The sequence below is a fragment of the Bos mutus genome, chromosome 27, assembly GCF_027580195.1.
Source record: "Bos mutus isolate GX-2022 chromosome 27, NWIPB_WYAK_1.1, whole genome shotgun sequence".
Taxonomy (NCBI): Eukaryota; Metazoa; Chordata; class Mammalia; order Artiodactyla; family Bovidae; genus Bos; species Bos mutus.
In genome coordinates this window covers 5,165,896-5,179,999 of record NC_091643.1, presented here as the reverse complement: position 1 = coordinate 5,179,999, position 14,104 = coordinate 5,165,896, and the positions used below count along the sequence as shown (strand labels likewise).

Sequence of the window (14,104 nt, the reverse complement as noted above, 5' to 3'; positions counted from 1 at the left end):
CCTTCAAATGACCCAGCGAGTCTGACATCACCAGCTCCCAGGATTCTCACAGAGCCGAGCACTCCCAGCAGCCCCGCCGCGCGGGCGGCCCGCGGCCCGGGCGCGCGCTCCTCCCGCCCCGCGCCTCCGCTCCGAGCGCGCGGGGCCGGGGCCGGGGGCGCCGGGAGGAGCGCGCGGGGCCCGGGCGGCCACCGGGAGCGCGCGGGGTCGGGGCCCCCGGGAGGAGCGCTCGGAGCCGGAGCCGCGGGGAGGAGCGCGCGCGGAGCGGGAGACACCGGCAGCACGCGGGGCCGCGAGCAGCCGCCGGAACCCGGACGCCGCTCCGGGCCCGCCGCCCGCCGGCTCCCGCCCTTTGCGCCCCGGCTGTCGGGGGCTCCGCTTGGCTTCGCACCCCCGCCTCGCCTGCCCCCGGCCCAGCCTTGACATTCCTCGGTGCGCCTGTCTGGTAAACGCCTCGTAACGTGAGTGTTTTTCCACTCCTGCAAAAGCACCGCAAGCCCTAAACTGGAGCACGGAGAGGAGCCGCCCCCTCGGGGAAGCCCGGGTCCAGAAACTTTCCATTTGATAGTCTTTTTCTCTCTATTCCTTGCGGGCCGAAGGGGACTGCATTGGCTCGGAAGTAAAATTCCAGCTTTCTGGATTCATTTCTTAAAAATTATCCTGAGTCTACAGGCAGCATATGAAGGAGTCGAGAAGGAGTTCCTTCCGCCCCAAACACGCGCAATCACGCAGATATGCAGGGTTTCATAAAACACAGTGATCAAGAGTGTGCATGCGGGAGTCAGACTGAACAAGGTTCCAACCCCGCTCAACCTCTGAGCAGCTGTGTGATCTGGGACAAAGCTCTCACCTCCCCGGGCCTCAGCTTGCTCATCTGTAAAATGGGAATATAGGACTGCGGATCCCAGTGGGTTGCTGTGAGGACGAAGAGAAACGGCGCTTGCGCGGCCCACAGCACACATCCCAGGACAGTCAGCTGTGACTCTTCTCAGGGAGGCTCAGGGCTGCCTGAGGCCCACTGCTCAGAATCAGGACTAGAACCAGCTCCCCGGAACCCCAGGCCTGAATGAAAATCACTTTTCTGTTCTGGAATAGCGGGTGGGTGACCCCTCTCACCACACCCGCCACTGCTATACCCCTTCCCCCACTCCCACCACTGCGTAACTCAATGCAGATTTTGAGAACTGATTGTGTCAAAGTTTTCTATTTCCAAGGGCCACCTTTCACCTCTCCTAGCCCCTCCGAACTTGGCTATTTATTAGAAGACAGTCATTTTAAGAAAAAGGATTTTTTTTTTTTTTTTGACATCTCCCACACCGACCTGAGGAAGGAAAAGCTTTTCAGCCATCACTGAGAAGGACAGACACGGTGTTTACAAATACACCCAAGCAGAGAGCTGTTAAAGGGAGAGCCAGTCCACCCTGCAGCCATTTTGCACAACTTGCTTAAAGGATGCAAGGGGACATCAAAGAAAAGCAGCTCCAGGAGGGATTAAAACACCCTTGGTGATCCAGTGGCCCTCCACTCCGGCCTGCGGGTTCGCTCACAAAGCAGGGAGGGCGAGTGGGCGGGCAGGGGGCCGGCTTCCGCGCCCCTCCCAGGGAAGGGCGGCTGCTGTCTCCTTTCTGTGCGCGGGCTGGAATGCGCACTGGCATCCAGGCCTTTAAAAAGCCTGCCGGGTACCCACCCCGTGCTGCTTGGCTAGCACAGTTGTTAAGTGGCACTCATGGCGTAACGTGAAAACTATGCATCGCGCACACTTACCGAGTCAAAGACCCTTTTAGGAAGGTACATTTGAACGGTGTTCAGCCCAGCAAGCTCAGTTCTTGCAACTGAGAAGTCTCGGGTGATAAAAGAGGTACGATTTTGCGCAAACTCCATGCTTTTTATACTCTCTTTTTTATATGGTCATCATTTTGTAACAGAGCTTTATATTTTATTTTATTTTTTATTTCTTATATAAGAAATCCTTTAACTACAAAAAAAACACACATTTTAAGCCAGGAGCACAGAGGACTTTACGAAACACTTGGTAACACTCCTGTCATGAAGATAGTTGTAAAGATACACAAAGCACCGCGTCCTGTGCCAGTTGCTAGGTGGTCCACGATTTAGCGACTAAACCACCACCGCCATGAGACTTACAGCTCCAAATGCTGATTTAAGGTCCTTAGAATTCCTTGGAAACTGGACTTATTTTGTACAAGATGGGTGAAAAGTTTTTTCTGGGGCGGGAAGGGGGCGGGGGGTGGGGCGCGGCGGGGCGCGCAGCTATATTTAAAGTCTAGCTGCAAGAGCTAGGTTAGAAGAAATCGCACCACTCCAGGTTTGTGCACAGGTTGCCTATGGCACTTAGCACTTGCTCAGCATCTTTCCAAAGGGTCGGGTGCACGGGTCTCATGTGGTGAACTTGGGGTCAGGGTCCCCCCAGTTCTGTTTATTCTCATTCCTTAAGCTACAGTTTCAGCCTCATCCAGGAAGGGAGGCAACTGTTCCCACATTTCTTTCCTCAATACTCTGTCATGGCACAAAAACAATAGAGATGTGTGTGTGTGTGTGTGTGTGTGTGTGTGTGTGTGTATGTTAGGGATTTGGAGATTGGTATTTTCTTTCTTTGTATAAGAAAATTTTATGTTTCTATTCACCTTGGAACCCAGTGTTCTTAACTGTAGAGAAGTAAACTTGAGGCTTGAAATGAATGATCAGTGCTTAAATCTTTGTGCATAGGATATTATGAGTTTTTTGGGTTTTTTTTTAGTGGAACAGTATTCACTAGTCGATCTATCATTTCTCATCCTGAATTGACTAGGTGGATAGAAACTCTTAGAGTTATTATTTAATCCAAGTGTAATTGAAAAAGTAGCCCCTAGATTGAACCATGCATTTCTTGTCATTTCTTTGTCAGTAAATATAATTCTTATACTTGTTGAAAATCTGACTTTTCCTTCATATTCTTCTCCTTAAGTAAAATTAAGGAAAGATACACAAATAGCCACAGTTCTTTAAATATATATCTGTGCACCATAAAGATTAATGAACAGGTAGAAGGTGAAAAATGGCCTAGTTAATTTGTGGATAATGAAATTTAAGTTACTGACACCTATTTTAAACATTAACCAAACAGTTACTTGGGAAGAACCCTTTCCCAAACATGCTCTTAGTGAGGCATAAACTCACATTCGGATATGTGTCACGGCCTCTGTGTTCCTTGTGTTTGATCAATGATGAAAGGAACGCTAATAAAAGTATTCCCAACCACAAACAAACACAAAAGCAAAGTTTGAGCCCTAAATTCATTTTGTTTCAGAGTAACTGTGTATTTGTCAGTGTGACACAGCACATTTGAAACCCATAATCATAAAACAAAAATTTATAGCCAGGGTCCAGGGTCTACATCTGTTTCTCTGGTTTCTGTACAGCGATTACCCACTGGACAATCCAGAAAGCAACACCATGAATCATGTCGGGCAAACATGTTCCAACTGGAGAGTCTGGTGAAGAGCGAGGAGGCGTCTGTGCGCACCAGTACTGCAGCCGCCGGGTTCAAAACCGACCCAGCGCCTCTGATGTCTAAATAGAAGGGTTCCCAGGGGCGCGGGCGTCCGCCCAGCCACCGAGCACGCAGAATGCAGGCGGGCGTGGGGCTGAGCGAGGGCCCGGGACCCATTATTAGAGAGACGCACCTGCCTCCTCCCTGCGTTTCTCTATTGATTTTTACTTTACTTTTTTTTTTAACTGTTCATCTCATGTAAACCCCTCTTGCCATAATTCTGCCCCCCAAATAAACGACCAGCACGGAGTGGAGGGGGGGTTTCAGCAGGGCGGCCGGGGCAGGGGTGTGTGTGGCTGGCACCGGGCGTGTGCTGAGCCGGTTCTTGCGGCTCCTGTACCCGCAGCCTTAGCGGCTTTCCGAGCTGGGCGCTGGGGCAGCCCTAACGCCGATCAGCAGAGGAACCCACCCAGGCCTGTCCCTCTGGACCCCGGCTCGGGCACCGGGACTGGCGTGTCCACGGATCTGAGCCCGGCAGAGGCACGGTACACGCATCCCCATGATGAACCCCCTCCCCGCAGACACTGGGTCTGCTCAGGGCCCAGGAAACAAGTGTTCTTGCTCAGAAATGTCTCTCCGCCTCCAGGGCTGGCCGCTGCATCCTTCCCTGCATTTGGCGCCTCTCTCTGCAGTTTCCGCTTTGTGCAGTTTCCCACCAGTCAGGTACAGACACTGTCCCCCAGGACAGGGGCTCCCCTTCCCTTCCCACACCCGAGTGGCCTGCTCGGCGCTTCCTGCGTTCGCTGTGGTGCTGGTGCCCCCCAGTTCCTGCGGTCCCGCCTGGAGACTAAGCTCCCGCCTGGTGAGCCCGCAGGGCCAGCAACGGGCTCAGCCAGTCCTCGGCTCCGGCCACCCTTGCTGGCACTGGCTCATGCCCAGGGGAGCCTACCTGTGGCTATTTCCCCTGGTTTATTGCTTCCCTCTTTTTCATTTGGACCTTTAAAAAAGTAATGCGTTTTCATAAACACTCAGGGTCTAGTCCAGGAGATAAAAAGCGACAATGATGCGTACACCCTCCATGTCTGCATTCACCAAATGCTGAGCCCTGTGCCAGGGGCTGGGCACCTGTCTCTATACCTTCGGGGGCATCGTTTGCTGCTTTTCTGTAACTGTTGATTCAAACAACACACAATGTTCTGTGACATTGTTCTGTTTAGTAATAAGCAGTACACATAGAACTAGCTCATTAAAAACAACAAATAGCTCAATTTTTTAAAAGTCTATTAAAAGAATGGGAAGAAGACCTTAATGGACAGTTTGTTTTTTTTTTTCCAAAGAAGACATACAGATGGCAAACAGGCACATGTAAATGTGTTTAACATCACGAATTATTAGAGAAACATAAATCAAAATTACACTATCGCCCACACACCTGTCAGAATGGCTATCATCAAAAAGACTGCAGGTGACCAACGCTGGTGACGATGTGGAGAAAAGGGACCCCTCCTACACTGTTGGTGGGAAACCAGTGTGGAGGGTCCTCGAAAAAGTAAAACCAGAAATACCGTATGATCCAGCGATTTCACTCCTGAGTATGTACCCAGAAAAAATGAAAATACTAATTTGAAAAGGAAACATGTGCCCCGGTTTTCATAGCAGCGTGATGATTGCCAAGACATGAAAGTGACCCAAGTGACAGACTGACGGATAAAGAGGAAGTGACCCAAGTGACAGACTGACGGATAAAGAAGATGTGGTACCAAGGAGATAGCATCTCACCGGTCAGAACGGTCGTCATCAAAAAGCCTACAAACGATAAGTGCTGGAGAGGGTGTGGAGAGAAGGGAACCCTCTTGCACTCTTGGTAGGAATGCAAAATGGTACAACCACTATGGAAAGCAGTATGGAGATTCCTTAAAAAACTGGGAACTGCCATATGACCCAGCAATCCTACTGCTGGGCAAACACCCTGAGGAAACCAGAACTGAAAGAGAAACACATGTATCCCAATGGTTATTGCAGCACTGTTTACAATATCTAGGACATGGAAGCAACCTAGATGTCCATCGGCAGATGAATGGATAAGGAAGCTGTGGTACATATATGCAATGGAATATTACTCAGCTATTAAAAAGGAACACATTTGAGTCAGTTCTAATGAGGTGGCTGAACCTGGAGCCTATAATGCAGAGTGAGGTAAGTCAGAGAGAGAAAGTATATATATATGGAATATATATATGAAATTTAGAACGATGGAAATTTAACACATATGGTACCGACATCTTTTAGAAAGATGATCCTACATGCAGGGCAGCAAAGGAGACACAGATGTAAAGAACAGACTTTAGGACTCAGTGGGAGAAGACGAGGCTGGGATGACTTAGAGAACAGCACTGAAACATGTGCATTACCATCTGTGAAATACACGACCAGTGCAAGTTCAATGCAGGAAGCAGGGCACCCAGAGCCGGTGCTCTGGGACAACCCAGAGGGATGGGGTGGGGAGGAAGGTGGGAAGGGGGTTCAGGATGCGGGGGACACATATATACTGATGGCTGATTCATGTTGATGTATGGAAAAAACCATCACAATATTGTAATTGTCCTCCAATGAAAACAATTAATTAAAAAAAAGATGTCACATATATATACAATGGAATATTACTCAGCCATAAAAAAAGAATTTAATTATGCCATTTGCAACAATTTGGGTGGACCTAGAGAATATTATACTTAGTGAAATAAGTCAAACAGAGAAAGATCAATACTCGATGTTACCACTTATTTATGGATTCTAAAAATAAAACAAACAAATGTATACAGCAAAACTGACTCACAAATATAGAGAACAAATTAGTGGTTACAGGGGGCAGGGACAAGCTAGGGGTTGGAGATTAAGAGATATAAACTACTATGTATAAACAGATAAACAACAAGGATATATTGAACAGCGTAGGGATGTGACTTTGTAATAACTTTCGATGGAGAATATCTTCTGAATCACTCTGCTGTACCCTTAAAACTAGCATGATGTCGTGTATTCTTTTACTCGAGTGCACCGCAGCTCATTTCACAGTGCTCAGCGAGCGGCTGTTTGTGTTGTTTCCAGCTTTCCAGTGTTATAAGAAACCCTGTGGGTATGTGAACCAAAACGCCTGCTGAAAAGAGTCTAGTAACAGTGTTGACAGGTTAAATGTGCATTTTAAAATTTGATGGGCACACAAAATAGTACTCCAAAGTGGTTATGCCAATATATGCCCCCCCACCTCATGTTCTAAAACGGAGGGCAGTAAGCCTTCTCTGTATAGGGCCATAGGAAGCGTTCTAGGCTTTGCGGGCTATACAGTGTCGGTTGCAACTGCTCAGTTATTCCACTGTAATGTTAAAGGCGCTGTGGACCACACGTAAATGAATCAACATGTGTGTGCTTAATACATTTTATTTACAAAACCCAGCATTCCCCTGGGTTGACCCGTACGCTGCAGTTTGTCTGAAAGTGACAGTGAAAGTCGCTCAGGAGTGTCCGACTCTCTGCGACCCCGTGGAATATACAGTCCATGGAATTCTCCAGGCCAGGATATTGGAGTGGGTAGCCGTTCCCTTCTCCAGGGGATCTTCCAAGCCCAGGATCGAACCCAGGTCTCCTGCTTTGAGGGTGGATTCTTTACCCCCTGAGCCACCGGGGAAGCCCGCAATTTGTCTACCTCTGTTCTAAGCCAATATTCAATTATTTCATCCAATTCTACATTGCTTTGTCTCTATCCCATAAAACTTAACCATATACATTTGAGTTTTCTTAACACTTTAACTTTCCATCTCCTTTAAAAGCTTCACCCAATTTCAACTTGTGTATCATACAAAGAATAATATGGCTCTTTTATTACAGTACTTCATCCAGGGTCATCTTTATTTCTCTCTTGGCTTATCATTTTTCCCCTTTTCTACTTCTTCACTTCCTTCTGTAAAGAGTATGGGATTACATCTCTCCTTCAATGAGCCCAGATGCCACCATACTTCCTTTTTTCCACACTGAATCCTGCTTTAAAGTCAGTGATTTCCATCAACTCCCTCTTCTCCTAACATACGGTGGCAAGTATCCGAAAGATGGAAAAACGTAACAGCGATTCCTGAGAATAAGTGCCAATGGTCCCACCATGCCTCAGCCTGCCTGTATTATTCTTCCCGAATTATCTGTTCTCTCTCTTTTCAACACATCCTCCAAGGAGCTACGGGGAACTGTCCCACCCAGTTGGCAGAGCACTTAGAAGAATCCAGAGGCTCTTTTGGGGATGGAAAGAATCACAAAGGATTCTCAGAGTGCTTTGGGACTAGAGGATAATGTCAATAGCTGAGATGTCTTTCTTTTGCCTAGTTCAGCACTTAATAATTTTTTTTTAGATCACCTGTAAGAAAAGAGGCTATCAGTTGGCTCTTAAACCGTGCTGTTTAAAGTAGTGAAAATTCAATACAATGAAAACTTAGTTCCTCAGTCATATTGGCCTCATTTCACGTGGCTAGTGGTTATTATGTCAACCGGACTGCGCAGAGAACAGTTGCGTCATCACAGAAAGTTCTGCTGGACCAGGGTGCTTCAAAAGTGAGCTGAGGGACTTCCCTGGGGGTCCAGTGGCTAAGACTCTGCACTCCCAGTGCAGGGGACCCAGGTTCGATCCCTGGCTGGGGAACTGCGTCCTGCATGCCACAAGTAAAAGACCCTGCGAGCTGCAACTAAGACCCGGATCAGCCAAATGAATATATATTTAAAGAGTGATCAGAGAGGCTGTACAGCATGGTGGGTGGGGCTGTGGAGTCCGGACGTGAATTGAGTTTCAACTCCAGCTTCACCTCTTCCCAGCTGTGTGACCCTGACAAGTTACTTCACCCCTGTGTGCCCAGATTACCTCACCTGTAAAATGCAGATATTAACAGCACCTACCTTCAAGAGCTGTGGTAAAGACTGAATGAGGTGATACAAGCAAAAAGCACTTAGAATATGGCCTGAGATATATAATAAATACTTTGAAAAATGTTAGTGGCGTGTCTATAAGGAGAACGCAAGGTCAGGAACACAGAGCTCAAACTCCGTTCAGCTGCCTCTGGTGTCAGGGACACAGCATCTCCTGTCAGCCTGGGAATTTTCAGCCAGGATGCACAGTTCAGGCTGCGGGGTCCAGGCACATGCGATTAGGGCAAATTCCCCAGGGGATTTTGCTACGTAGATGCCTGGTTTAAGTTCCTCAGCACTGAAGCATTATTATATACATTACAAAAGGATGCTTTCTTTTCGTCTCCAAAGCAGACACTGAGTCAGGATGGCAATGAAATATTTGACAAGCCCCACCCTGCAGCTCCTTGTGGGAGGCAGAAAATAGATCCCATGGCGTGCTGTTTTCTGCAAAGTGGTAGTTAGCCTCAGGAACATAAGGCCAATTATGGTTAATTAAATGGCAAGGATATTGTACAGAATGGAAGATTTGCATTGTCTATCTTATCTTCCCATCCATTCATCCATCCTATCCACCTACTCACTCTTCTGCTGTTCCATCCACCCACCCATCATTACCCATCCACCATCCACCCTCCTTTCTGGTTATCTGTCTCCCACTTGTCCATCTACCCATCTACTCGTCCACCTCCCCAACTGTCTCTGAGTCATCCTCTACCCAGGATCCAACTACCAACGGAGATGAAGGGTGTGTGGCTTTTCGGCAGCAACGTCTAGAGTACAGAGAGGGATAAAAGTAAAGCTTCTCAGATTACGCTTGCATCTTTCTCTAGAATCCCTGAACAAGATTTCACAGTGACACGTGCTGGTAGAAATAGGGCCAAAGCACTGGCCACTGCTGATTTCCATTGAGGAGGTCTGGTAAATCAGGTTGCTGATGGGGAGCCCTCATCCCTGAGAACGTCGAGGAATTTGAAATGCTAATGAAGCCAAGTTCTATTAGCAAGACAAAAGTTTCTGACTCAAAGGCTCCAAAGGAATTTCCATCGGATTCTACAGGGAAAGGGAATGCAAAAGTTGCAAATACATCAGAGAGGCCATTGGGCAGGGAGAGGAGTTTAAATTCATCCTGATGTCTGACCAAGAAAAAGGCAAGTAAAAAGCTCAATGCAATTGACTGGGAATTGAGGTTAACATAAAGCCACAGAGAAATCTCTGGGAAATTAGCTACAGGATATAACGCCACCCCCTCAACCAAGGACTTTGAAAACTCCTGTTTGAGCGGCTATATGTCGGCTTCCAAAATTCACTTTTGACATTTTATCAGTTTGATTTTTTTGTTTTGTTTAGTTTTGAGTTAGAGATGATTCAAAAGAAATTAGCTGGGATTTTTCAGAAGGCAAGAGTTTCAAAATTTAGCATGAACGTATAGGAAGGCCAAAAGGGAAAGAATAGACAGAAATATGAAATATCTCCCCTCTCTGTTTAAGCAAAACACAATAATACAATGTAAGGTCACTGCGGTGATTCCAATGGCATGACCATTCCAGGGCTTCACACCCAAGGCCATGTCAGGCAGACTTCTAGGGCTGGGCTAAGGGAATCAGGCACTTTGCACACTAACGTGTCAGAGCCTCTGCTCTGCTGGGACATTCTACTTCGTCAACACCAAGACCCAGGCCTTCAGAGGATTAGGTATTAAGAGAGATGAGTTTCTAGGAGAGCAAATGGTAAAACAGCCTAGAGTAAGGTCTGGGCTCTGTGTGGAGCAGCTATATGGCTTTGGTAAACTCAGACTTTTCTCTTTTTTTTTTTTAACTTTTTAATTTAGAAAGTTGTTTTAATTGAAGTATAGTGGATTTACAATGTTGTGTTCATTTCTTCTCTACAGCAAAGTGATTCAGTTATGCATGTACACATTCTTGTTGAAGCTTTCTTTTCTGTGATGGTGTATCATAGGATACTGAACAGAGTTCTCTGTGCTATGCACAGATAGACCCTGTGGTCTATCCACTCTACACATCTGCCAACCCGACCTCCCACTCCATACCCGTCTCCCTCTTGGCCGCCACCCGTCTACGCTCTACATCCTTCACACGCGCTTTGTTTATTTTGGCTGCGCTGTGTCTGTGCCGCGTGGGCTTTTCTCTAGCTGTGAGCGGAGGCTACCCGCTCATTGCTATCACGGGCTTCTCGTTGCCGCGGCTTCTCTCTTGTCGAAGGGCTTTAGCAGCTGTGGCGTATGGAGTCAGTCGTCGTGCCGCAGGGGCCTATTTGCCTCACAGCCTGTGGAATCCTCCTGGACCAGGGATCGAACGCTGCTTCGATCCTGCATTGGCAGGTGGCTTCTTAACCACTGGGCCCCAAGGGAAGTCCCGGTGCACTCCTGAGCATTTTTTAATCTTCAACTACGAGAAGATAATATGTACTTCCAACTGTAGTGCTTATTTCAAGGGAATATAATGTTGAAGAATTAAACTAATGTATGAGAAAGACTTTTCTAAATTTCTGAAGTATTATGCAATGTTGGTCATTGCTGTTCACATATTAGGTACAAACAGACAAAATTTTTTTTTCACCATCTCTTATAAATTCTGTGGCAAACTGAGAGGCAAATTAAGAGGCAGCTTAATTCTGGCAAATTAAGGGGCAGCCTCCCTCTTAATTTAAGTTCCCTTTAAAAATCCACGATAATAGATTTTTAGTCGAGCACAGGGCTCCCAGACAGAGAGAACATTTCCTCTCTGCAGCCAGGTGCGGCGATGTGATCATGTTCTCATTGATAAGACGTGCTGTGTGCAACTTCTACGCCACATCCTAAAAAGGTAATTTCTATCTTCTCCCTTTCCTGCCAGCTGAACTGCTCTGGGACCCAGCCTAGTCCACGGGGATTAGGGTAGCAGTCCAGGGAGGGTAAATGCTTATGATGGAGGGACCCCAAGGCCCTGAATGTCCACGGGGAACAGAACTACTCAGACAGCTTGCAGCACTTATCTCTAGACAATCACATGAGGGAAATTAATTACATCTTTTGTGTCTGTTTGAAATATGCAGGTAAGACTGCCTAACACCATACTAGCTCAGAGGGTGGCATGGTTCAAGGGCCAAGTCTAGCCTACCAGTGAAACAAAGGCCATCTAAATCCTGCTCATTGAGCAAAATAAAGTTTTATGAGAGCTTAGAATGTTCACATTTATTTGCTTACATAGTATCTTTGGGTGCCTTCAACCAATGACAAGAGTTGAGCGATTGCAACAGAAACAGTATGTCCCACTAAGCTGAAAATATTTACCATCTGAACCTTGAGAGAAAAAACTTACTGACGCCTGCTGGAGGCGTTCACCACCAACTCATCTGAATTGGCCTTGAAGATGAAATCTACCTGGAGAAGGAAATGGCAACCCACTCCAGTATTCTTGCCTGGGAAATCCCATGGACAGGGGAGCCTGGCGGGCTACAGTTGCAAAAGGGTCGCAAAAGAGTCGGACACGACTTTAGCGGCTAAACTGCCACCGTGTGAAATCTACTAGCAGTCTTGGAACTGCATAATATCGAGAGTTTCTTCAAGATCTAAAATTCTCATTTCAAAGACCCCAAGGATGCTCTGCAGCTATTTTTCTAAGAAACACACTCCTTCAGCATCTTTGAGTTTATTTTGGCTCTGCCAAGATACCCTTTGCTTGGATATCGACAAGACTTATCCCATCCCTTTCTTCACGTCTTTACGCATATATTGCCTTAATGGAGATATAGTGATCCTGTTTAAAATAGGACTCTAGGTCATGTCCATCACTATCTGTTCCTTGAGGCTACCTTTTAAAATCTACAGACACTCACTGCCTGGCATACATTTACTCTTTACTGTGTGTAACCCTGAGGGCAGCGAGGCCACCCAGGTCACTGTGATGACCCCAGTAACCACCGTAAATGACACGCAGCAGTCAATGAATATCTGTTGAGTAAATTAAAACAGAGCACTTTTGGGGAGATATTGCCACGTACAAACTAGCAGAAATTTAAAATGGGCAGAAAATACAATCCACTGTCTCTAGGCATTTTGAATGGCCTCACTGTACATAAAATAAGAGTAGGACTAGTTATTGAAACACATCATTTTAAAATTGCAATCCATGGCATAAACTTTACGCTTTTAATTCACTGATAAGGGAGTTCAACATATATGCAGACCAGGAGAAACGACAGTCTCTCCAAAAACAGCACAGGGCCAATGAGACATCCACTCCAGAAAGAAGCTAACATCGACCCATACCTGACACCATATACAGAAGCTAACTCAAAACGGGCCAGGGGCCGAAACGTAGAACATAAAAGTATACGCTGTTAGATGGGAAAGAAAAGGAGCTCTCGTGACCTTGGGTTGGGCATGGATTTTTTTAATTGGAATATAATTGCTTTACAATGTGGTGTCAGTTTCTCTATGCAGCAAAGTGACTCAGCCATACGCATACACGTGTCCCCTCCCTCTGGGACCTCCTCCCTGCCCCCATCCCACTCACCCAGGTCATCACCAAGCACAGGCTGGGCCCTCTGTGCATCCCACACACCCAGGTCATCGCGAGCACGGGCGGGGCCCTCTGTGCATCCTACCCACCCAGGTCATCGCGAGCACGGCTGGGCCCTCTGTGTTGTACGGCAGCTTCCCGCTGGCTGTTTTACACATGATAGGGCATGCGTGTCAATCCCGACCTCCCGCTTTGTCCCCCCCTCTCCTTCCCACCCTGCGTTCATGTCTGTTCTCTATATCTGCATCTTGATTCCTGCTCTGGAAATAGGTCCAGCTGTACCATTTTTCTAGATTCCACATATATGCATTAATATACGATACTTGTTTTTCTCTTTCTGACTTAGATGTGACACCAAAGTATGACACACAAAAATACAAACTGATAAGTTAGGTTTCATCACAACTAAAATCTTCTTTCCTTTGAAAGATCCTACTAAAAGAATGAGAAGATAAACCACACACTAAGGGAAAAAGCATATCACTGAAGATGAATGTGTATCCACCTAAAGAGATGTCAACTTCAAAACCAACAAAGCAAGCACCTGTCCTCACCCCCACTGGGTAAATCACTTGGAAAGAAATGCCACCAAAGGCAAAATATCTTGGCAAACAAACACATGAAAAGATACACAGATACAAAACATGAAAACGAAATAAGATATCCACACACACACACAAAAAAGATACACGGCAACATTAGTTATCAGGGAAATGCAAATTAAAGCCACAATGAGAAACCCTGACGCACCACCTACAAGACCCTCTACAATTAAACAAACAAAAACAACACCAAAGCAAGTGTGTCTGTGGCCAAGGAGAAGCTGGAACTCCACACAACGGCTGGAAGCGCAAGACCATGCAACCACTTTGAAGAGGGTTTGGAAATTTCTTGAAAAGTTAAGCGTGTACCTACAAAATGATCTAGCTATTCTACTCATAGGTATTTACTCATTTAATTCAAGAAACATTAAAGTATAGTTTTACTCAATAACATGCTTACTCCTTGGAAGGAAAGTTAGGACCAACCTAGACAGCATATTCAAAAGCAGAGACATTACTTTGCCAACAAAGGTCCGTCTAGTCAAGGCTATGGTTTTTCCTGTGGTCATGTATGGATGTGAGAGTTGGACTGTGAAGAAGGCTGA

At 46.5% G+C, this 14,104-nt stretch overlaps 1 protein-coding gene across 3 annotated transcripts in view; it reads right to left on the bottom strand.

Moving 5' to 3' along the window:
- The window catches only part of RARB (retinoic acid receptor beta), a 447,193-nt gene that overhangs the window by 183,747 nt on the left and 249,342 nt on the right, over window positions 1-14,104 (bottom strand). Inside the window, exon 1 of one of the 3 annotated variants that reach the window (XM_070364223.1) lies at window positions 2-115. The exons of the other annotated variants lie outside the window; for them this stretch is intronic. The gene's annotated coding sequence lies outside the window, so the exon portion shown is untranslated. Of the gene's footprint in view, window position 1; window positions 116-14,104 lie in introns of those variants that run through there. 3 annotated transcript variants of the gene reach the window in all.